We start from the raw sequence: 24,356 nt of genomic DNA, 5'->3' as shown, positions 1-24,356 counted from the left end.
CTATTTTTTACACTGGGTTAGGTGTTTTTTAAGGATTCAATATTAAAATTTATGTTTTGAAAGGAGATTTATGCTCAGATACCAGAGGCACATGCAGATTGTACTATTGTGTCAGGGCAGGAAGAGGAGAAGGGTGATTCTCAAGGCAAGGAGTGGGAGAACAGAGAGGATGATGATGAGGTATGCAGCTGAGCAGCTAAGCAGGGAAGGTGTATGAGGAAGAAGAAGAGGAGGTTACTTTGCAGATTGCCTCACAGACACAGAGTGATGCAACCAAGACAAGAACTGCATCCTCAGTCACATCTGTGGCTTTGGACAGCACAAGTTGCGAGTTTGCAGTTCGCAAATGGTTGCCTAGTCTGGGCCTTTTTTGAGACCGCAAAGGATGACCCAACTCAAGTTATCTGCCAAATTTGCAAAAAAAAGACTCAGTAGAGGCACAAAAATTGCAGTTATTTGCAATAATTTCACTACTACATGCATGAACCGGCACATGAGCGATTAACATGCCTTAGTCTGGGAATCTCACTGTGCTAAAATGTGGGCCTCGCCAACCACCCGCCATCCCATCAACCACATCTGCTGATTCTTCCTCCTCCGTCACTGTGCCAAGTGTTCTCACACAGGTCTCCGGCTGCAGAAATGTCACTCGTTTACCCCCTACAGTTGGGGTGAGTGAGAGCATTACGGAAGTGGAAATGCCTGCTGTTTTTGTTTCACCAAGCACAACACATCTTTTTCAATCCATCATAACATCTCCACCTGCACCTTAGCTATTTAAATTAGTATGCCCTAGAGATCGCAGTCATATAGCTCAAGAGTTGTGGACAGCTCTCCAGGTCAAGTTTGATCAATAGCTGTTTCAACTGTGCCTGGAGCTAGGTAACGCCTTGTGCAATAACAGTGCGAACCTGGTGGCTGCCCTATGCTGCAGCAATTTTACACACGTGCCTTGCATGGCTCACATTCTCAACCTATAGCAATTTCTCAGCCACTATCCTGGGCTGAATGTGCTGCTGCAGAAAGCACGGTCAATGTGTGCTCACTTCTGATGATCATACCCTGCAGGTCATCGACTTACATAGCTGCAGAGGTATTTTGGCCTACCGATTAACCATTTGATTTGCAATGTTCCCACATGGTGGAATTGCACTCTGCACATGTTGTAGTGACTGAGGAAGCAGTGATGGTGCAATATGTCCTTTTGCATAGCCTGGGCCAATGCTTTACAGATGTGATCCAAATCTCTCTTGCGGAGTGGGCACAGAAGAATGACCTCTGCACCTTTCTGCACAGTTTTGAAATTGCTACTAAGATGGTTAGCGCTGATGATGCCATCACCAGCATAACTATGCAGGTAATCTACATACTTGAGCACACTTAAAATAGTCTGGGTGAGGAAGTGGTGGTCTCAGAGGAAAAGGTGGAAGCAGAGGAGTCTGCGGAAGGGATATCAGTGTCTCTAAGTTCCGGACTGTCGTCGCACATGTGGGTGCCATGAAAGGGTGGATTACAATGATCGAGATGGGCTCATGGTTAAAGAGAAAAAGTTAGTGAAGGTGTAGTAGCCGAGGAACAAATAGAGGAGGATGAGGAGCAAGAGGTGACGGATGCGCAATAGTCAGGGAAAGAAGAGCCAGCCAGGGGAATCTGCGCAGCCTCACTGACATCACTGGCTGACCTGAGGTGAACTAGTGAGCTTTGGAAAAAATGCAGAAATTTTCCCAAGCTAATTAGTTCATCTCCGGGCAGCCAAGGAGGCTGCGCAGAGATGAAATAATTCATTCTGGCAGTGGTTTACATGGGTCTGGTCACTTTAGCACCTGTCCCTGTGTAAACCACTTAACCCTTTCTGATGGATTGCAGCGGGGGACGTGAGCAGTGGAGAAGTAAGGATATGGTTGCTTTTTTGTTTTATTTTTCTTACAGGTCGATGGCTTTTATTTGGATTAGTAGTGGAATAAATATGGTCAAAAACTAGTTGTCTTTATTTCATTAAAATAATTTTTAATTAATGTCTCTGTGTGTTTTTTAACCATTTAATAGTCTAGGGTTAATAATGGATAAGTGTCTAATTGACACCTCTCCATTATTAATCGGCTCAATGTCACCTTCCAATTGCAAGGTGACATTAATCCATTCATATTAAACCATTAGCCACTGCTACGGGGCAATGGGAATAGAGAGGATAAGTGCCAGAAAAGGCATACGGATGGCATACGGATTACATACGGATGCTTACATGAGCAAAAAACGCAACCACACCTTGATTACGGATGACATAAGGATCACTATATAAGGGTCATTTCTCCGTATTACGCATGGAAAGTACGGACGGTATTTATCGTCAGTTAGTGTGACCCCAGCCTTACTCTTTAGGTCAGTAGGATTACAGCAAAACCAAATTTGCATGCATTTCTTTTATTCAAGTGGTGAAAAGAAACAGGAGTTTGTAATACAAATGTGTTAGTTTGTGTAGATATTTTCCAAGACCCTGCATTTTTAATTTTCTGTCGTTGGAGCAGTTCGAGGGCTAATTTTTTGTGTGAAAACTTCTGTCTGGTTCACAAAAATTTGGGCTTTAAATTACATTTATAATTCTTTTTATTGCATTTTTCAGGCAGAGCTGGTAAGGGTAGTGACCAAAATACAATAATTCAGTCTTTTTCATTTGTTTTTGTTTACAGTGTCTACCATGTCAACTAATTAATTTTATATGTTGATAGATTGTACTTTTATAGACACATAGAAAATAAATGATTACTTTTTTAATTTATTGATTATTAATGTGAGGATTGATTCAATTTTTTTTTTTTTTTTTTTTACATTTTTCATGTACTTTATTGCTTAGTTTCTTTAGGGAATGGAAACTATGGTAGTTTGATTGCTTATACTAAAGTCCTTAACACCTTTACCCCCAAGGGTGGTTTGCATGTTAATGACCAGGCCAATTTTTACAATTCTGACCACTGTCCTTTTTTTAAGGTAATAACTTTGGAATGCTTCCATGGATCCTTGTGATTCAGACACTGTTTTATCATGACATATTGTACTTCATGTTAGTGGTAAAATTTATTTGATATTACTTGCGTTTATTTGTGAAAAAAATGGAAATTTGGCAAAAATTTTGAAAATTTCACAATTTTCCAGCTTTTAATTGTCATGCCCTTAAATCACAGAGATATGTCACACAAAATACTTAAATAAGTAACATTTCCCACATGTTTACTTTACATCAGCAGAATTTTGGAACCAAATTTCTTTTTGTTAGGAAGTTAGAAGGGTTAAAATTTAAACAACGATTTCTCATTTTTACAATACCTTTTTTTGGGACAACATCACATTTGAAGTCACTTTGAGGGGTCTATATGATAGACAATACCCAAAAAGTGACACCATTCTAAAAACTGCAACCCTGAAGGTGCTCAAAACCACATACAAGAAGTTTATTAACCCTTCAGGTGCTTCACAGGAATTTTTGGAATGTTTAAACTAATTAACATTTAACTTTTTTTCACAAAAAATTTACTTCAGATCCATTTTTTTTATTTTACCAAGAATAACAGGAGAAATTGGACCCCAAAAGTTGTTGTCCAATTTGACCTGAGTATGCTGATACTCCATATGTGGGGGAGAACCACTGTTTGGGCACACGGCAGAGCTCAGAAGGGAAGGAGCGCCGTTTGACTTTTCAATGCAAAATTGGCTGGAATTGAGATAATATGCCATGTTGCATTTGGAGAGCCCCTGATGTACCTAAACAGTGGAAATCCCCAAAAAGTGACCCCATTTTGGAAACTAGACCCCCTAAAGAACTTATCTAATTGTGTGGTGAGCACTTTGAACCCCCAAGTGCTTCACAGAAGTTTATAACGTAGAGCCGTGAAAATAAAAAATCATATTTTTTTCACAAAAATGATCTTTTTGCCTCCAATTTTTAATTCTCACAAGGGTAACAGGAGAAATTGGGCCCCAAAAGTTGTTGTCCAATTTGTTTTGAGTACGCCGATACCCCATATGTGGGGGTAAATCACAGTTTGGGCACACACCAGAGCTTGGAAGGGAAGGAACACCGTTTGACTTTTTCAACGCAGAATTGGTTGGAATTGAGATCGGATGCTATGTCGCATTAGAGAGCCCCTGATGTAACTAACCAGTGGAAACCCCCAATTCTAACTCCAACCCTAACCCCAACACACCCCTAACCCTAATCCCAACCCTAACTCTAATCTCTACCCTAACCCTAATTCAAACCTTAACCCCAATTCTACCCCCAACCCTAACCCTAACTTTAGCCCCAACCCTAACTCTACCTTTAGCCCCAACCCTCACCCTAACTTTAGCCCCAACCCTAACCCTAACTTTAGCCCAACTCACTTTAGCCCAGCTCTAACCCTAATGGGAAAATGGAAATAAATACGTTTTTTTAATTTCATTATTTTTCCTAACTAAGGGGGTGTAAATGGGGTTTGATATACTATTTTTCTATTTTGATCACTGTGATAGGGTCTATCACAGTGATCAAAATGAACCAATAGGAAAAAATTTCCTATTGTTGTAGGGTGCCGGCCAGCAGATCTCGGCGGGTACACTGTGCATGCACCCACCATTTTTCTCCCAGAAGAAGTAGCCGGCGGCCTGGGGGACTTCAGGGGGGCCTTCAGGGACAAAGGAGGTACTGGGGGGTGAACAGGGGACCCTATTTCTCTCTCCTCTGATGTGCGATCACATCAGAGAAGCGAGAAATTAAATGGAAAATCTGACATTTTTTTGTGGAGGTCGGTAAAAACTGACCCAAATCATGTTCTCTGGGGTCTTGGCTACCCCCAGCAACCGAGACCCTGGAGAAATTCTGACGCTGGGGGGCGCTATAACCTTAAATCTCAGCCACATTAAAAGAGCGGTGCTGTTGTATAAGTACCCTTAACTGCTGCCATTAAAAGGCGTATTGGCGATTGTTAAGGGGTTAAATGTAACTCTCATCATTCTACCCTGCTCGCGCCGAATGCCGGCAGAGCAGGGGAGAATGACGAGAGCCGTGTTCAGCACCAGGCGCAGGGGAACAGCGCTTACTACAATGCTTCTTCCCTGGTGCCCATCTGTGTGGTACTGATGCGGCACACACATGCCACATGTGTTCCGCAAGTATTACACACACGGACACTGACATCTCCGGTGCCCGAAATATCAGGACGTGTGAAAGAGTCCTTATAGTGGGTTTTTATGTTTGGCAGCTGTCACATGCTAAAAGACACTTTTTATTTCAAAAAATAGTTTTTGCATCACCACATTTTGAGAGCTATAATTTTTCCATATTTTAGCCCACAGAGACATGTGAGATCTTGTTTTTTGCGGGACAAGCTGATGTTTTTATTGGAATAATTTTTGGGCACATGACATTTTTTGATCATTTTCTATTCCGAATTTTGGGACACAGAATGAGCAAAAACCAGCAATTCATGAATTTCTTTTTTTGGGGGGCTGCGTTTAAACCATTCCGCGTGTGGTAAAATTCAAAAGGCAGTTTTATCCTTAAGGTCAGTATGATAACAGCGATACCTCATTTTTTAATGTTTTGGCACTTTTATATAATAAAAACTGTTTTATAGAAAAAATTATTGTTTTGCATCGCTTTATTCTGAGAGCTATAACTTTTTTTATTTTTCCGGGGATGGAGATGTATTGGGGCTTGTTTTTTTGTGGGACAAGATGACGTTTTCAGTGGTTCCATGTTTATTTATATCCGTCTTTTTGATCGTGTGCTATTCCACTTTTTGTTGGGCGGTATGATGATAAAGCATTTTTTTCCTTTTTCTTATGGGATTCACTAAAGGGGTTAACTAGTGGGACAGTTTTATAGGTCGGGTCGTTATGGATGCGGTGATATCAAATAGGTGTACTTTTATTGTTTAGATTTTTTTAATTCAAATATTTATTTATTGGTATAATAAATATTGATTTGTAATTTTTTATTTAAAAAAATATTTTTACAATTATTTTAAAAAAATTCTTTAACTTTATTCTTACTTTTACTCTTTATTCCTCTATGGGACAATCATTTTGTGCAGGCTGATTGCTTATATGGCATGAAGCAGCATCTGCATGCCATATAAGCTGTCAGTGCTGCACTTTCTGCACACTGACCTGAGAGACTTCCTGCGCATGACAGGAAGTTTCTCAGCTCTGGTAACCCAGATGTTGTCATGACGACATTGGGTTATCATAGCAGAGATCGGGATCCAAAGGCAATGGGAGGTCAGCCCCTCTGCCGGCACCGGTATGCTGAGATCTTGTTTGATTGTAGTGCTCCAGGGAGTAAAGTACCGGGATTGGTCTGTGACCACACATGACACTTAGGGCCGGATGTCAGCTGTGAGAATCAGCTGACACCTGGCCATGATCAGCCACGCTCCCCCCGTGGCCACGATCGCCATGACATACTATCCCATCCATGGTTCAGATGTGGCGGGGCACATGGACAGGATAGTACATCAGATGGCAGAAAGGGGTTAATTAGGGCCATCCACCTAATAAGTCAAAATACTGTAGTAAGGAATATGAAAATTACTTTCATATAAACAGTCTTTTTAAATACAGTCTATTTTTTGTCCATTAGTAAATCGTTAATCAATACATAATGGATGTTTTACTCGGCTGGCACTACTATTTGGTCTATTTTTAACAATGATGCCTGAAAACTGTTAAAGACAATGTATAGCTAAACGTTAGATTGCCAATGTACAAGTGCTTCTCACTTAGGTAAGGTTCACATTTGTGGTTGAGTCCGCAGCGCATTGTCCGCAATCATGAACGCATGCAAAAATGCATGCAAACGCCTAAAAACGCAGCGGTTTCTAGCCGCATCATCTTACGCAAGACGTCAAATAAACACAATGTTTTTAATCATTTGTATGCGTTTTGCATGCATGTGCGTTTTTTATGCGCATGCTTCCCATTTGGAACATTTTTTCCAGGAGATATTCTGGGACTATGGGCGTGTCTCATGGGATTTCGTTATATAGACCCTTGTAGAGCTGAAAGCAGCAGATTTTGAGGCTGTATCCTGCATCAAGATGGATATTTCCAAGGAGAGTTTCTTGTTTAAACTGGATTTGGATATCAAATTGGCTCTTGCCTTTGCTTGTGAGCAAGAAAGGAAAAGAGAAAGAAGGAGAAGATGGCGTTGGCGCGTTTGGCAACACCCCATTCTTGAAGTTCGGGAGAGCCTTGGAGCCTTGGAGCCTACCACTCCTTATTCAGTGAGCTCCATGAAAACCCGGACAAATACTTTGACTACACGAAGATGTCTCAAGAGAACTTCCAGGAATTGCCAGGTCGTGTACAAGGAGCCATCAGCAGACAGGACACCCAGCTCCGTAGAGCCATTCAAGCTGAGAAACGTCTGCTGGTGACACTAAGGTACATATTATTTAAAAATAAATGCACGCCTGTCATAATTAGTATTGTTCTGCAATGTCCCTTTTTTGGGGGCAAAACCCCTTGTCGGTAATATTATTATTCATAAAAAAATTTCTCTCTCTGTTTGGCAGATTCCTGGCTACCGGAGAGAGCATATCATCACTCCATTTCCAGTTCCGGATAGGCCTTTCCACCCTTTCTGGGATTGTTGCGGACACTTGCCGGGCTTTGTGGGACGTGCCGGCAGAACTGTTGAGTTTGCCTTTGGTATTCTAGTCTCAAAATGGCACATTCTAGGGACAGCAATTAATCTTAAAATTCAAACAGTCGATGAGGTGGTCAAGGCATGTGTGGTTCTCCACAATGACATAATGGCTAAAGAGCGACCATCCTTTGAACTAGATGAACCAGTTGCTAACCCCTTGCCAGATTACCAGCATCTCCCTCCGAGGACTACAAGGGGAATTGCCGAAATGAGGGATACATTCGCGGACTACTTTGCTTCTGATGTTGGATGTGTGGCATGGCAAGATGCAATGGTTTAATGTTTAAATTGTATGTAATGTTAGGGCATTTTGAATGTTTACCTGTATTTTAAATGTTTTATGTTACATAAAAAAATATTTGTACAATACGTGTTTACTTTGTTTATGTTCCCATTACACTTCACCTGTTCTCTGTGTCAGTGCTATGGTTGGTTCTCATGAGCTCCATCATCTCTTCAGTCTGCATTATAGTTCAATAGATTAATGCACACTGAAGAGATGATGGAGGAAATGTACCTCATATTTTTACTCACCAGCCCGTGTGTCAGAACTACTGCAATCAGGATGCCAAAAGATAAAGCATCCTGACTGTAATAGTACTGAGTAGAGTTGAGCGATACCGTCCGATACTTCAAAGTATCGTATCGGATGGTATCGGCCGATCTTTAAAAAAAGTATCGGTATCGCCGATTCCGATACCGGAAGTCCCATTCAAGTCTATGGGACTTCCGGTATCGGAATAAGAAAAACCCTTTCCTGCCCTTGTACAGCCTCTCTGGGGTCTGTACGGGCCTTTCGGGGGGCTGTGCCGGCCTGCCAGGGGGTCTGTGCAGGCTCCGGTGGTCTGTGCCGGCCTGCCGGTGGTCTGTGCCGGCCTGCCGGGGGGCTGTGCAGGCTCCGGGGGGCTGTGCCGGCCTGCCGGGGGGCTGTGCCGGCCTGCCGGGGGGCTGTGCAGGCTCCGGGGGGCTGTGCCGGCCTGCCGGGGGGCTGTGCCGGCCTGCCGGTGGTCTGTGCAGGCTCCGGGGGTCTGTGCAGGCATCGTCCGATGGGACTACAAGTCCCATCGGGCGATGCCTGCTACCATGACAGTGATTGACACATTAGCCAATGATGGGACAGTAGTAGTCCCATCATCCGGCTAATGTGTTAAATGTAAAAAAAAAAAAAAAAAAAAAAAAATTACATGCTACATACATACAACATGCATACTACATACATACTACATACTACATACATGCTACATTCATACTACATAAATACTACATGCAACATACATACTACATATATACTACATGCATGCTACATACATGCTACATGCATGCTACATACATACCACATATATACTACATACATACTACATGCATGCTACATGCTACATACATAACACATATATACTACATGCATGCTACATACATACTACATGCTACATACTACATATATACTACATGCATGCTACATACTACATGCTACATACATACTACATGCATGCTACATACATACTACATACATACTACATGCATGCTACATACATACTACATGCTACATACTACATGCATGCTACATACATACTACATGCTACATACTACATATATACTACATGCATGCTACATACATACTACATACATACTACATATATACTACATGCATGCTACATACTACATGCTACATACATACTACATATATACTACATTCATACTACATACTACATATATACTACATACATACTACATACATACTACATACATACTACATGCATGCTACATACATACTACATGCATGCTACATACATACCACATACATACTACATGCTACATACATACCACATATATACTACATACATACAATACATTCATACAATACATACATAGACATACAGTACATATAACATAGAGTAACATACTTACCAATACTTGTCACATTGTTCCCCGAAGCCATTGTCTATTCCGGGATAAATATTAACATAACAAACCACAAAAATACTCACCCACGATCCGAAGCAGTCCACGAGTGTGTCCCACGACGATCTTGGGTAGAGAACTGCAGCATCAGATGATGCTGCCGTTCTCTACGGGCTGCAGGAATCCAATGACGGAAGGTAGGTATCCTTCCGCACTGTATTCCTCCGCCACTTAAAAAAAAAAAAGTCCCTAGTCTCACTTTATGCCATTGCTGTGTGGGAAATTCCCACACAGCAATGGCATAAAGTGAGACTAGGGACTTTTTTTTTTTAAGTGGCGGAGGAATACAGTGCGGAAGGATACCTACCTTCCGTCATTGGATTCCTGCAGCCCGTAGAGAACGGCAGCATCATCTGATGCTGCAGTTCTCTACCCAAGATCGTCGTGGGACACACTCGTGGACTGCTTCGGATCGTGGGTGAGTATTTTTGTGGTTTGTTATGTTAATATTTATCCCGGAATAGACAATGGCTTCGGGGAACAATGTGACAAGTATTGGTAAGTATGTTACTCTATGTTATATGTACTGTATGTCTATGTATGTATTGTATGAATGTATTGTATGTATGTAGTATATATGTGGTATGTATGTAGCATGTAGTATGTATGTGGTATGTATGTAGCATGCATGTAGTATGTATGTAGCATGCATGTAGCATGCATGTAGTATGTATGTAGTATGTATGTAGTATGTATGTAGCATGTATGTAGCATGCAGTATGTATGTAGTATATATGTAGTATGTATGTAGTATATATGTAGTATGTAGTATGTATGTAGCATGCATGTAGTATATATGTAGTATGTATGTAGCATGCATGTAGTATGTATGTAGCATGCATGTAGCATGCATGTAGCATGCATGTAGTATGTATGTAGTATGTATGTAGTATGTATGTAGCATGTATGTAGCATGCAGTATGTATGTAGTATATATGTAGTATGTATGTAGCATGTAGTATATATGTAGCATGCAGCATGTATGTAGTATGTATGTAGTATATATGTAGTATGCATGCAGTATGTATGTAGCATGTATGTAGCATGCAGTATGTATGTAGTATATATGTAGTATGTATGTAGTATATATGTAGTATGTAGTATGTATGTAGCATGCATGTAGTATATATGTAGTATGTATGTAGCATGCATGTAGTATGTATGTAGCATGCATGTAGCATGCATGTAGCATGCATGTAGTATGTATGTAGTATGTATGTAGTATGTATGTAGCATGTATGTAGCATGCAGTATGTATGTAGTATATATGTAGTATGTATGTAGCATGTAGTATATATGTAGCATGCAGCATGTATGTAGTATGTATGTAGTATATATGTAGTATGCATGCAGTATGTATGTAGCATGTATGTAGTATGTATGTAGTATATATGTAGTATGTATGTAGCATGCATGTAGTATGTATGTAGTATGTATGTAGCATGCAGTATGTAGCATGTATGTAGTATGTATGTAGTATGTATGTATGTAGTATGTATGTAGCATGCAGTATGTATGTAGCATGTATGTAGTATGTATGTAGTATATATGTAGTATGTATGTAGTATGTATGTAGTATGTATGTAGTATGTATGTAGCATGCAGTATGTATGTAGCATGTATGTAGTATGTATGTAGTATATATGTAGCATGTAGTATGTATGTAGCATGCATGTAGTATTTTTTTTTTTTTTTTTTTTTTTTTTTTAACATTTAACACATTAGCCGGATGATGGGACTACTACTGTCCCATCATTGGCTAATGTGTCAATCACTGTCATGGTAGCAGGCATCGCCCGATGGGACTTGTAGTCCCATCGGACGATGCTTGCACAGACCCCCGGACATCAGCACAGCCCCCCGGCAGGCCGGTACAGACCCCCACAGGGTGCACAGACCACCGGCAGGCCGGCACAGCCCCCCGGCAGGCCGGTACAGACCCCGGGCAGTCCACACAGCCCCCCGGCAGGCCGGCACAGCCCCCCGGCAGGCCGGCAGAGACCCCCGGAAGGCCCGAAATGACGGCGCATCATGATGCGCACACACCGCGCATCATGATGACGTCAGGCCGTCAATCAACTGAACTTCCGATTCCGATGCCGAATTCCGATATTGAAAAAATATCGGAAGTCGGTATCGGAATTCCGATACAGCAAGTATCGGCCGATACCCGATACTTGCGGTATCGGAATGCTCAACACTAGTACTGAGACCTGGGCAGGTGAGTATTGCAGAACCCTGACCATTTCTGTTGGTTACTGTTGTGAGCTCTCTTGATCCGACTTTTGAGGCAAGGATCCCTCTGGTGGATACTGCTGGTAGTGGTGCTGGTCAACATGATGTTAACCCAACAGCTGCAGAAGATAATTGGAGTGGTGGTAGTGACTGGGACTACATAAGCGAGCAGACTTCTCTCAGCGACTGCTGGTGATACTCCTTTCTTTCCTTACTGAGGATTTCTGTCTGCTGCCTGATCCTGCATTTTTTCAGCTAAGTGTCATTTGCTAAACCCTTTGCATCTGTTTTTGCCTTGCTGTCAGGGGTCAGCTTGCTCCTCCTGGGGCTGCTGGCTCCAGCCCTGTATTTTTGTATCTTGTGTTTGTTTGCTCAGTCCCCTGCTGTATTAGCCTGTTGCTAGCCGCCAGTTCACACCTGAGTGCTGATATAGAGGGGGCGAGGTTGTTCAAACCTCAGTATTTTTGTACATCAGTCATGTTGAAATTATTAGGGTTTTTGCGTGATTGCAGACAGTGCCTTTTCTGTCCTGTCCTATCTAGTCAGTGTGGGCCCCAACATTTGCTCAGTCTATTTTCTGTCTGTGTTTGTGCTTCATCTTGTCTCACCGACAATATATGTTTGGGGGCTGTCTATTCCTTTGGGGATCTGCTCCGGGGCAGTTTAGATTTCACCTTTCTGTCTTTAGGCTTAGTTAGTCCTCTGGCTGTGACGAGGCGTCTAGGGCAACGTAGGAATGCTCCACGGCTACTGCTAGTTGTGTTGTTAAGATCAGGGGTCTGCAATCCACTGAGCGACCAACCTCTCTGGTGTTCTGGTGGCATAGCCTATTGCGCTTTCCTCCTCGGTGAACCATTCATAACAGAATCACCGGCCAAACTATAGATTCTAGGGTACTCAAAAGAAGGAAAGAATTGCAAAAAAAAAAAGAGGTGTCAGATTTTTTATATATTTTTTCCTCTTTTTTCTCTGGGGCCGTAGGAGGATTTTTTCCTTAATGGATACAAGGCAATTGTCCGATCGTGTTGAGTAGCTCGCTGCTGAAGTGAGGAGAATTTCTGCTTATCTCGCCCAATCATCTGTTGTAGAATCAAAGATCCCTACTCCTGATGTGTTTTCTGGGGATCAGTCTAAATTTCTGAACTTTAAGAATATTTGTAAACTATTTCTTGCTTTGAAGCCTAACTCCTCGGGGAGCTCGGTGCAGCAGGTTCAAATGGTTATTTCCCTGCTGCATGGCGATCCCCAGGATTGGGCCTTTTTTCTGACACCTGGAGATCCTATTCTGGCTAATGTAGATGCGTTTTTTCAAGCCCTGGGGTTATTGTATGATGAGCCTAATGCTATTGATCAAGCTGAGAAAACCTTATTGGCATTAAAACAGGATCAAGATGATGCTGAGATATATTGTCAAAAATTCCAAAAGTGGGCGGTCCTTACTAAATGGAATGTTGATGCCCTAGCAGCTCTCTTTCGGAAAGGTCTGGCAGAATCCGTAAAGGATGTTATGGTGGTATTCCATGTCCCTTCTGGTCTTGACGACTCTATGTCATTGGCCATTCAAATTGATCGACGTTTACGAGAGCGTAAAACTTCGCGAGAGGCGGTGCCACCTTTCGACCAAACCTCTGAACCCATGCAATGTGATAGGGTTTTGTCTAGGGCGCAACGTCAAGAGTTTAGAAGGCATAATAAGTTATGCTTCTTTTGTGGAGATGCCTCTCATGCTATTTCAGCCTGCCCTAAATGAGAGAAACATTTTGCTCACTCATTTGCGATGGGCAGTGTGCAGTCTAAGTTCCTTTTGGCTGTTACTTTGATCTGCTGCTTGTCTACATTTTCCGCTATGGCATTTGTGGTTTCAGGAGCAGCATTGAATCTGATGGATTTTGATTTTGCTAAGCTTTGTGGTTTTCCTATGCTTCCCCTTCAGACCCCTATTCATTTGAGGGGCATTGATGCTACCCCTTTGGCAAAGAATAAGCCCCAGTTTTGGACACAGGTGATTATGCGGGTCGTCCCGGACCACCAAGAGAATTGTAAATTTTTGGTGTTGCACAATTTACATGATATTATTGGACTAGGTTTTCTGTGGTTGCAGACCCATAATCCTGTGTTAGATTGGAAATCTGTCTGTGGTGAGTTGGGGTTGTCAATGTGCTCTTGGTGACACTCCTGTTTTCTCCACCTCTCCCCAGTCTCAAGATGTTCCTGACTATTTGGCTGATTTTTCTGATGTATTTAGTGAGAGTAAGTCCGCATCTTTGCCTCCTCATAGGAGTTATGATTGCGCAATTGAGTTGATGCCCGGGTGTAAATTTCCCAAAGGTTGGCGTTTCAACTTATCGGGACTTGAACATAATGCTATGTGATCTTATATCAAGGAGTCATTAGAGAAGGGTCATATAAGACCATCCTCTTCACCTTTAGGTGCTGGGTTTTTTTTGTGGCCAAGAAAGATGGCTCATTAAGGCCATGTATTGACTATCGCTCCCTTAATAAGATCACTGTTAAATATCAGTACCCGTTGCCCCTGATTTCTGATTTATTTTCCAGGGTCAAAAGTGCTTGTTGGTTTACCAAACTTGACCTTAGGGGGGCATATAATGTTATTCGCATCAAGCATGGGGATGAATGGAAGACGGCTTTTAATACTCCGGAGGGACATTTTGAGTACCTGGTGATGCCTTTTGGGGTCACTAATGCACCTTTCATCTTCCAGTCTTTTATGAACGATATTTTCTGGGACTTTATGGATAAGTTTTTGATCATTTATCTGGATGATATTTTGATTTTTTCCAGTGATTGGGATTCTCATGTGGAACATGTTCAGACTGTGTTCTGGATCTTGGAGGAAAAAACTCTGTATGTTAAGGGATCGAAATGTCTCTTTGGTGTACAGAGGATTTTGTTTTTGGGATTTATTTTGTCCCCATCTGCTATTGAAATGAACCCAGCCAAGGTACAGGCCATCTATGATTGGGTTCAGCCCACTTCTCTGAAGGCTCTTCAGAAGTTTTTGGGTTTTTCTAATTTCTATCATAAATTTATAAGTAATTTTTCTGGTATTGTTAAACCACTGATGGATTTGACTAAAAAAGGCGCAGGGCGGCACAGTGGCTCAGTGGTTAGCTGGGGTCCTAGGTTTGAATGCCACCAAGGACAACATCTGCAAGGAGTTTGTATGTTCTCCCCGTATTTGCATGGGTTTCCTCCGGGTACTCCGGTTTCCTCCCACATTCTAAAGACATACTAATAGGGAATTTAGATTGTGAGCCCCATCGGGGACAGTGATGATAATGTGTGCAAACTGTAAAGCGCTGCGGAATATGTTAGCTCTATATAAAAATAAAGATTATTATTATGTGGTGAATTGGCCTCCAGAGGCATTGGAGCTTAAGTGGAGCTTAAGTGGAGATTCACTTCTGCTCTGGTTCTGCGGCAACCTGATGTTTCACTCCCATTTCAGGTGGAGGCTGATGCTTCTGAGATTGGTGCAGGAGCCGTTTTGTCTCAAGGGGATCCAGTAACCTCTAAGATGAATCCCTGTGCCTTCTTTTCTCAAAAATTTTCCCCATCTGAACGTAACTATGATGTGGGGAATCGAGAGTTGTTGGCCATGAAGTGGGCATTTGAAGAGTGGAGACATTGGTTGGAGGGAGCTAGACATCAAGTTGTGGTCCTTACCGACCACAAGAATTTGATTTATCTTGAATCAGCCAAGCGCTTGAATCCTGGACAAGCTAGGTGGGCCTTGTTTTTCATGCGTTTTAATTTTTCTGGCACTAAGAATGTTAAGGCAGATGCCCTTTCTAGGAGTTTCTTTGTGGATTCTCTTGATGCGACCGAGCCTACTACCATTCTGGGTGAGGGTGTGGTTCTTTCCGCCATGTCTCCGTTTTTCTCTAATTTTGGTTTTCATCCTCGATTTTCTGCTCAAGTGCCCCGTTATATTCAGGATATATTGCAGCCCAATCTACTAATGAGATAACAGCATGACTAATGTGAATAAACACAGTGTAGGTAAATCATCAGAGCCATGATTAACATACCTAAGGTGAGGTAGGTGGAAATCCCCAGACGTCCCTCTGCCCCAACGTGCGTGACGCCTCCCGAGGAAGCAGTGCGAAACGCGCGTCGGGGCAGAGGGTAGATTGGGCTGCAATATATCCTGAATATAACAGGGCACTTTAGCAGTAAATTGTTTACATTCAGGATTGCAGACACTTTGTATGTCATTCAGCATTAAATTCAGCTTGGCATAATTTAGATTTGATTAGCTGCTAATCATTTTTAGTGGATTCCTATGGTTGTTTTGTCCCTCATTCATTTTTTCCAGTGCTTTTCTTTGTGAATTTTTTAATGTTGTCTAATAAAAATATATTTTTAATATTATATGCCATTCTGTGGTGTTTGGTGGTTTTTGATAACTGGCTCCACAAAAGTGAGTAATCTAGACATGTGGCATATTTTTTCCATGATATACATGAAGGTATGACATTTTGTTGTGGCAAATTTCTTGATGGAATAGAAAAAAATCAGATTAGGGAACACAACACAATGGAATACAACACAAAATACTTATGTTCTCTGAGCAAGGTCAGGCCTCAGGAAACCAGCAAACAGTGATACTTGTACTTCCTAAGCCTTGCTGCACCACCACCACTGCCACTGCGAGCCTTGTTCTCCTGTCTGAGGTCCTTATTGAAGCGATCCTTCATTGAATGCCACCGGGTTCTGACTTTGGTTACTGTGAAGGGGGATAAAAAAAGTGTTAAACAATGCACTTTATGCCGTGAGCACACAACCATGTGTGATGCAAGAAACTCGCATTTATTTATCGCATCACACATGGTTGTGTGATCCTGGCCTTTACAGGTTCACTGCTGCATCAGACAACATTGCACTACTTACGAAAGTCCTTTCTGGCTCTTGGTGTTGCATTGTCCCAGTCTTCCATCAGCTCTTTGGCCACCTCATTCCACTGCCGCCGAAGCACCACCATGTCTGAGTAGTCACGATGCCAGGGGTCTCACAGGGCAACTCTCTCCTCAACGAGGGAGATGAGGATGACATTATCAATGTAGTCCTCCTCCCATTGTGGAATCTAGAAATGAAAAAAAAAACATTACTGTTGTCAAGATAAAACAAGGAAACCCCCCCCCCAAAAAAAGGCAGAAAAGCTAGCAACACTCCAAGAAAAAAAACCTTACACTTCGTCTGCCCATCGGTCCTTGTGCCTCCCTCTGCTGGTCCTGCTCCTGCTGGTCTCGATCCTGGACACTTGATAAAGTGTTCTGTAAAAGAAAAACATGATTTTGGCACATATGTACAGTGATACTTACCAACCATAGTTGCAAAGGTACTCACTTCAGAATCCTGTCCTTTCTGCTCAGGGCTAGAGGCCATGCTGAAGAATGCTGTAAGAAAGAGACAGAACATTACTTACTGCAGAGAGTAAAATTACAAAAGACACACAGACATTAGGTTGTATACTTACATTTGCCTGGCATTCAGTGATGTAAAGTCTTGAATTTCTTTAGGCTTGCTGTCTCCAGTGTCTTGAGAGTAATGGACAATGACTGCCAAGCCCCTCTTTTTATCTATCTAGGTGTGGGGGGTGGCTATCCAGTGTCTAGACAGGTTTAATCAGGAAAGACACATGCATACGGAAACGCTAGTGAACACGTGTACTAGCTTTAACATGTGTTCTCAGACTGTAATGCATTGTTTTGACGCATTCCTTCTGCAAGCGGCCACATACGTATGTCGGCGGCAATTTGCCGCCTCCAAAATTGCAACATGTTGCGTTAGCTGCTCCCCACCGCAAAACACAAAACGAAGCATGCATAGTGGAACGCAGCTAAAAGCATATACCTGCGTCCACAACGTAATAGATAGGAAAACACGACGCATGTGAATGAATGCGGCATAAACGCTGCGGACACAACCGCAAATGTGAATCCAGCCTTAATTAGAATATCATTAAAAAGTTAATTTATTTCAATTCTTCAATACAAAAAGTGAAACTCATATATTGTATAGAGTCATTACAAGCAGAGTGATCTATTTCAAGTGTTTATTTCTGTTTTATATTGATGATTATGGCTTTCAGACAATGAAAACCCAAAAGTCATTATCTCAGTAAATTAGAATATTTAACAAAAAACACCTGTAAAGGTTTCCAAAGCTTTTAAAAATCTCCCTTAGTCTGTTTCAGTAGGCTCCACAATCATGGGGAAGGCTGCTGACTTGGCAGATGTCCAGAAGGCAGTCATTGACACACTCCACAAAGAGGTTATGCCACAAAAGGGCATTGCTAAAGACGCTGGCTGTTCACAGAGTGCTGTATCCAAGCATAATAATGGAAAGTTGAGTGGAAGGAAAAAGTGTGGTAGAAAAAGGTGCACAAGCAACCGGGATAAACACAGCCTTGAAAGGATTGTTAAGAAAGGGCCATTCAAAAATTTGGGTGAGATCCACAAAGAGTGGACTGCTGCTGGAGACATTGCTACAAAAGCCACCAAACACAGATGTATCCAGGACATGGGCTGCAAGTGTCGCAATCCTTGTGTCAAGCCACTTATGACCAATAAACAATGACAGAAGCATCTTACCTGGGCCAAGGAGAAAAAGAGAAGGACTGTTACTCAGTGGTCCAAGGTATTGTTTTCAGATGAAAGTAAATTTTGCATTTCATTTGGAAATCAAGGTGCCAGAGTCTGGAGAAAGAGTGGAGGGGCACACAATCCAAGCTGCTTGAGGTCTAGTGTGAAGTTTCCACAATCAGTGATGGTTTGGGGAGCCATGTCATCTGCTGGTGTAGGTCCACTGTGTTTTATGAAGACCAAAGTCAGTGCAGTCGTCTACCAAGAAATTTTAGAGCACTTCATGCTTCCTGACAAGCTTTTTGGAGATGGAAGTTTTATTTTCCAGCAGGACTTGGCACCTGTCCACACTGCCAAAAGTACCAATACCTGGTTTAAAATCAACAGTATCACTGTGCTTGTTTGGTTAACAGAATCGCCTGACCTTAACCACATAGAGAATCTGTGAAATATTGTCAAGAGGAAGATGAGAGACACCAGACCCAACAATTCAGACGAGCTGAAAGCTGCTATCAAGGCAACCTGTGCTTCCATTACACCTCAGCAGTGCCACAGGCTGATCGCCTCTGTGGCACACCACATTGATGCAGTAATTGATGCAAAAGGATCCCCCGACCAAGTATTGAGTGCATTTACTGAACATACATTTCAGTAGGCCAACATTTCAGATTTTAAAATCATTTTTCAAGCTGATGTTATAAAATATTCTAATTTACTGAGATAATGACTTTTGGGTTTTCATTGGCTGTAAGCTATAGTCATCAACATTAACAGAAATAAACACTTGAAATACATCACTCTGTTTGTAATGACTCTATATAATATATGAGTTTCACTTTCTGCATTGAAGAACTGAAATAAATTACATTTTTGATGATATTCTAAATTAGCGAGAAGCACTTGTATAAGTTTATCAGATCCAAATACAAAGAAAGGCTAATGACTGGCAATTCTGTTTATTTTTTTTCCAACGCTGTTCTCATTGTATACACTGATCATATAATCAATATCAAAAGGAATAGCAAATAAAATGTATTATTTATTAAATAAACTAAAACCATTATCAACCACTAAGACTGATCTGTCCAATGTAAATTTCAGATTCTTACTTATATTGTGCCATCATATTCCACTGGGGCTCACAATCTAAATTCCCTGTCAGTATGTCTTTGGAATGTGGGAAGAAATTAGAGAACCTGGAGGAAACCCATGCAAACATGGGAAGAACATACAAACTCTTTGCAGCTGTTGTCCTTGATGGGATTTGAACTCAGGACCCCAGCGTTACAAAACAACACTGCTAACTACCGGCCACTATGCTGCCCATTTTGTCTAGCAGATAATCATTTGAATATTGTGAGCCAGTCTAGACTTTAGCATCTACCAGTGCCTGTGATATTATTATAGTTGTGAGAGCATTGTGTGTTGATGTAGTCATACTGGAGTAAGTCAGATACATTGGTTCACATGTTCCCTTATGACCCCCAAGAACAGGTGGTGACATCAGGGGTGATGATATTACAAGACAAGGTATGGTGAGGATGGCAAAAATAACACTGCCCTAAAAATTGAGAGCTGTGACCTGTTGCTAAGTGGAGTTTCCACTACATTTTAAGTAAAACTCGTTTAATCCAAGGGAATGTAACAAATACAAAAAATGTGTACTAACATCCCTGGGGAGCACCTCTTCCACTGCTCTTTCAGTTTTGTCCTCTGCCAAACTACTATCATCAACATCTGGCAAGTGGCACCACGTGATGGCTGGAGCTGGTCAGCAGTCTCAAGGTGGTGAATTATGATTTTTTTAATTGAAATTACATGCTGCTATGCCAAATTAAGTTACTTAAAATTATGTCAAAAACCTTTCCAAGTAAAGAGATTTTCTGAAGCATCAAACTTGTCTATACATCAGCAGAGCAAATTATTGGTGAGTTGTTGAGTGCTTAAGAAGATAATGTAATTTAGAGACGTTACACTACATCACAATTATATTTCTGCCCTTATTTATTTATTTTGTATTCCTAATATAGCACCAATAATTCCACTGCGCTTTACAGACATTATATGCACTGTCCCCATTGGGGCTCACAACCTAGATTCCCTATCAGTATGTCTTTGGAGTGTGGGAGGAAATTGGAGACCCTGGAGGAAACCCACAAAAACACGGGGAGAATATACAAATTAGATATAATGCTATTAGGATATATATATATTGTGAGGGGTTGACACATTCAGCTGCTTTTCAAGTTAGAAACAGGAACGTTTCTTGTAGTAATTCACCAGCTGGTTTATTATGGACAGCATAGACTATAGCAGGGTTCAGCAAAATAAACACAACCTTTCTGGCATAACGGTAAAACAAAAAGATAGCATATGACAAAATCCAAGTGTCTGAGGGATTTGCCTCCTCATACCACCAGGTGTATTCAGCTCCACTTGGAGCCCCCATTTGATGACTTGATCTCTCCAAACCACACCAACACTGACTCTCACATCAAGCTATTTAAGCCGAACCATGTGATGATCACATGACTATGACATCATCCCAGGTCCTGTCAGTACACCTGCTGGTGTTGGCTCAGCAGATGGAGATAAAGTGGACACCTTCCAACCCACTCTATTGGTGTCCACCTAAATCCATCCCATGTCTGCAACTTTAATTTAACCCTCCCAACATGTAGTGTGCAGGAGGAAAATATCCTGGTTTCACATCAATGATGCCATTATGCGCAGTGACATATATCTTCCCTCATACTCTGTGCCAGTGACCCTGTCATTATATATATATATATACAGTATATATATATAGATATATACACCTATAACTATAGATAGATAGATAGATAGATAGATAGATAGATAATGATCAAAAACACAAGGCAAAGTAGTCAACCTGTCATTGACTAAAGGAGAACAAAGTGAAGTTTCTGGAGTCTCCTGAAATCAAAATCATTGAGCCACTCTGGGGAGATCTCAAGCTCGCAGTTCACATTAGACAGCCCAGGAATTTAAAGGAACTGGATGCTTTTTGCTAAGAAGAGTGGGCAGCTTTACCATCTGAGAAAATAAAGAACCTCATCGCAGCTACCATAAAAGACTTCAAGCTGTCATTGATGTTAAGTGTTAAGAAATGGGGTATTTGAACATTTGATCAGGGTCATTTGGATGTTTTGGGTTGTCATTATGATTTAAAGAGAGAAAACACAGCAGTTTGACAATAAATGGCTTCACCCAACCACAAACCATGAGTGGAGAAAACGTTTTGGTGTTATCATTCATATTCTCTGAAAAAAGGCAAAGAAAGCAAAAATTCTGCTAGGGTATGTAAACATTTGAGCATAACTGTGCATATATATATATATATATATATATATATACTGTATATATATATATAAAATATATAAAGCTCAATGTGGATGTGTACATATATATGTATGTATGTCCGGGATTGGCATCCGCACCGTCGCAGCTACAGCCACAAAATTTGGCACAGTCACACGTCTGGACCCCGAGAGCATCATAGGCTATGTTGTGAGGTGAAATTTTAACCCCGTGCATTTCAATTCACCAAACAATTTTGTCCCTATCTACATAATGGGGCAAAAGTATATGTATGTATTGGCATCTGCACTGTCATAGCTACAGCCACAAAATTTTGCACAGTCACACGTCTGGACCCCGAGATCATCATAGGCTATGTTGTGAGGGTAAATTTTAACCCCGCGTGTTCCAATTCACCAAACAATTTTGCCCCTATCTACATAATGGGGAAAAAGTGAAAGGAAAAGTGTTGGAGGCAAATTGACAGCTGCCAGATGTGAACAAGGGGGACTTAAAGAATGAGAGCGATGGCGCCAGAGAGTATATTCCATACAGTTGCTAAGGTGGGGCCCTGACATGGTTTACTCACCACACACGGGGATATGAACACACACACAAAATGCACCACACACTACCACGTACTTCAACACATATACCACCCTCAGCACACATTTCACCACATATGCACCAACCTCGCCACATAAAAGTCGAAACACAAAAGTCGCCACTCAAAACTCGCCACGCTGTCCCAGAGCTGTTTAAAAGATGTAAGCATGTAAGCCCGAAAGGGCAGGGTCCTCTCTCCCCTCTGTATCAGTCTGTGATTGTTAGTTAGTTTACTGTAAGTGATATCTGTAATTTGTATGTAACCCCTTCTTATGTACAGCACCATGGAATCAATGGTGCTATTTAAATAAATAAATAATAATAATAATAATAATAATGAAAAATGAGCTGTGATTGGTTGCTATTATCAACAGCTTTCTTTGTAGACAGTTGTGGTAACTGAGGCCTATTATTCTTATCATTTCTATGGTGTTATCGTCCTTCTGTAAAGCTGGAAATAACACAATTTAAATTTATTACCTTGCCAACACAGACCACCCTCTGACACAGACTGCAGGGGGAGCCCAGTATCACACAGGATAGGATTAGATACACAGCTCAGCAGTCAGTATCACACAGGAGAGGATTAGACACATGGCTCAGCAGTCAGTATCACACAGGATAGGATTAGATACACAGCTCAGCAGTCAGTATCACACAGGATAGGAATAGATACACGGCTCAGCAGACAGTGTCACACAGTATAGGATTAGATACGCCGCTCAGCACACAGTATCACACAGAATAGTATTAGATACACAGCTCAGCAGACAGTATCACAAAGAATAGGATTAGATATATGGCTCATCAGTCAGTATCACACAGGATAGGATTAGATACACAGCTCAGCAGTCAGTATCACACAGGATAGGATTAGATACACAGCTCAGCAGTCAGTATCACACAGGATAGGATTAGATATACAGCTCAGCAGTCAGTATCACACAGGATAGGAATAGATACACGGCTCAGCAGACAGTGTCACACAGTATAGGATTAGATACGCCGCTCAGCACACAGTATCACACAGAATAGTATTAGATACACAGCTCAGCAGACAGTATCACAAAGAATAGGATTAGATATATGGCTCATCAGTCAGTATCACAAAAGATAGGATTAGATGCACGGTTTTTATGTGCAATATAATCATTATAATTTGTTAAAACTAACCATAGTTGGCTGCTATGCCCAGGCAACGCTGGGCTCTTCAGCTAGTATAGTATAAATATACAGTATATCCAAGATTTTAATTTTCCAAAACATAACAAAACTTTGACACATAAGCATTCAAGTTTCCAAACTAACAACTGATAAGATCAGTGGTAGCCAACATGTCTCGTAACTTAATTATGCTTGTATGATTCTACACTGTAGCCTTCAAGGTCAATATTGATGGATGTTTGAGAAAATGCTATGGTAATACAAACTCATAAACACACCCTGATATTTCAGTATCATCTTTCCCAAGCTAAATAGTGTGTAAAGACAATTAATTCAGCATTGCACTTAAAGCCATGTAAGCTCTTCAAAGACATAAACTCTTCTAATTTTATGTCTGAATATTAGGACATTTGGGTATAATAGTGTAATATCCACAGCTTGAGACCCATCTTTATGAGCCAAGACACAGAGCTGCTCTGTAATTGTTCACTTGTAAAACTATGTCTTGGAATTGTGGAAAAAGTGCAGTTAAGCTTCTCCTTCGAATGATAGTGCTGGACAGAGTTTTTCCCATAGAAAAAAAGCAGAGATGGAAATAACCATCTAAATTTTGGTAGAAGTCACAGTTGAATCTATGAACAGTGTATACGTCATAACGAGTCCTTCCAAAAGAAAGACTTCTGTGAGAATATTCTTTGTGAGTTATAGTGCTAGAAGAATATTATAATTCATGTCCATGATTTCATGGTTAAAAATGTTTCTGGGCTCATACAACTTGC

Source organism: Dendrobates tinctorius, unplaced genomic scaffold (genome assembly GCF_039654945.1).
Source record: "Dendrobates tinctorius isolate UK_male_01 unplaced genomic scaffold, ASM3965494v1 ptg000003l, whole genome shotgun sequence".
Classification (NCBI taxonomy): domain Eukaryota; kingdom Metazoa; phylum Chordata; class Amphibia; order Anura; family Dendrobatidae; genus Dendrobates; species Dendrobates tinctorius.
Note: the sequence above shows the minus strand (reverse complement) of the source record.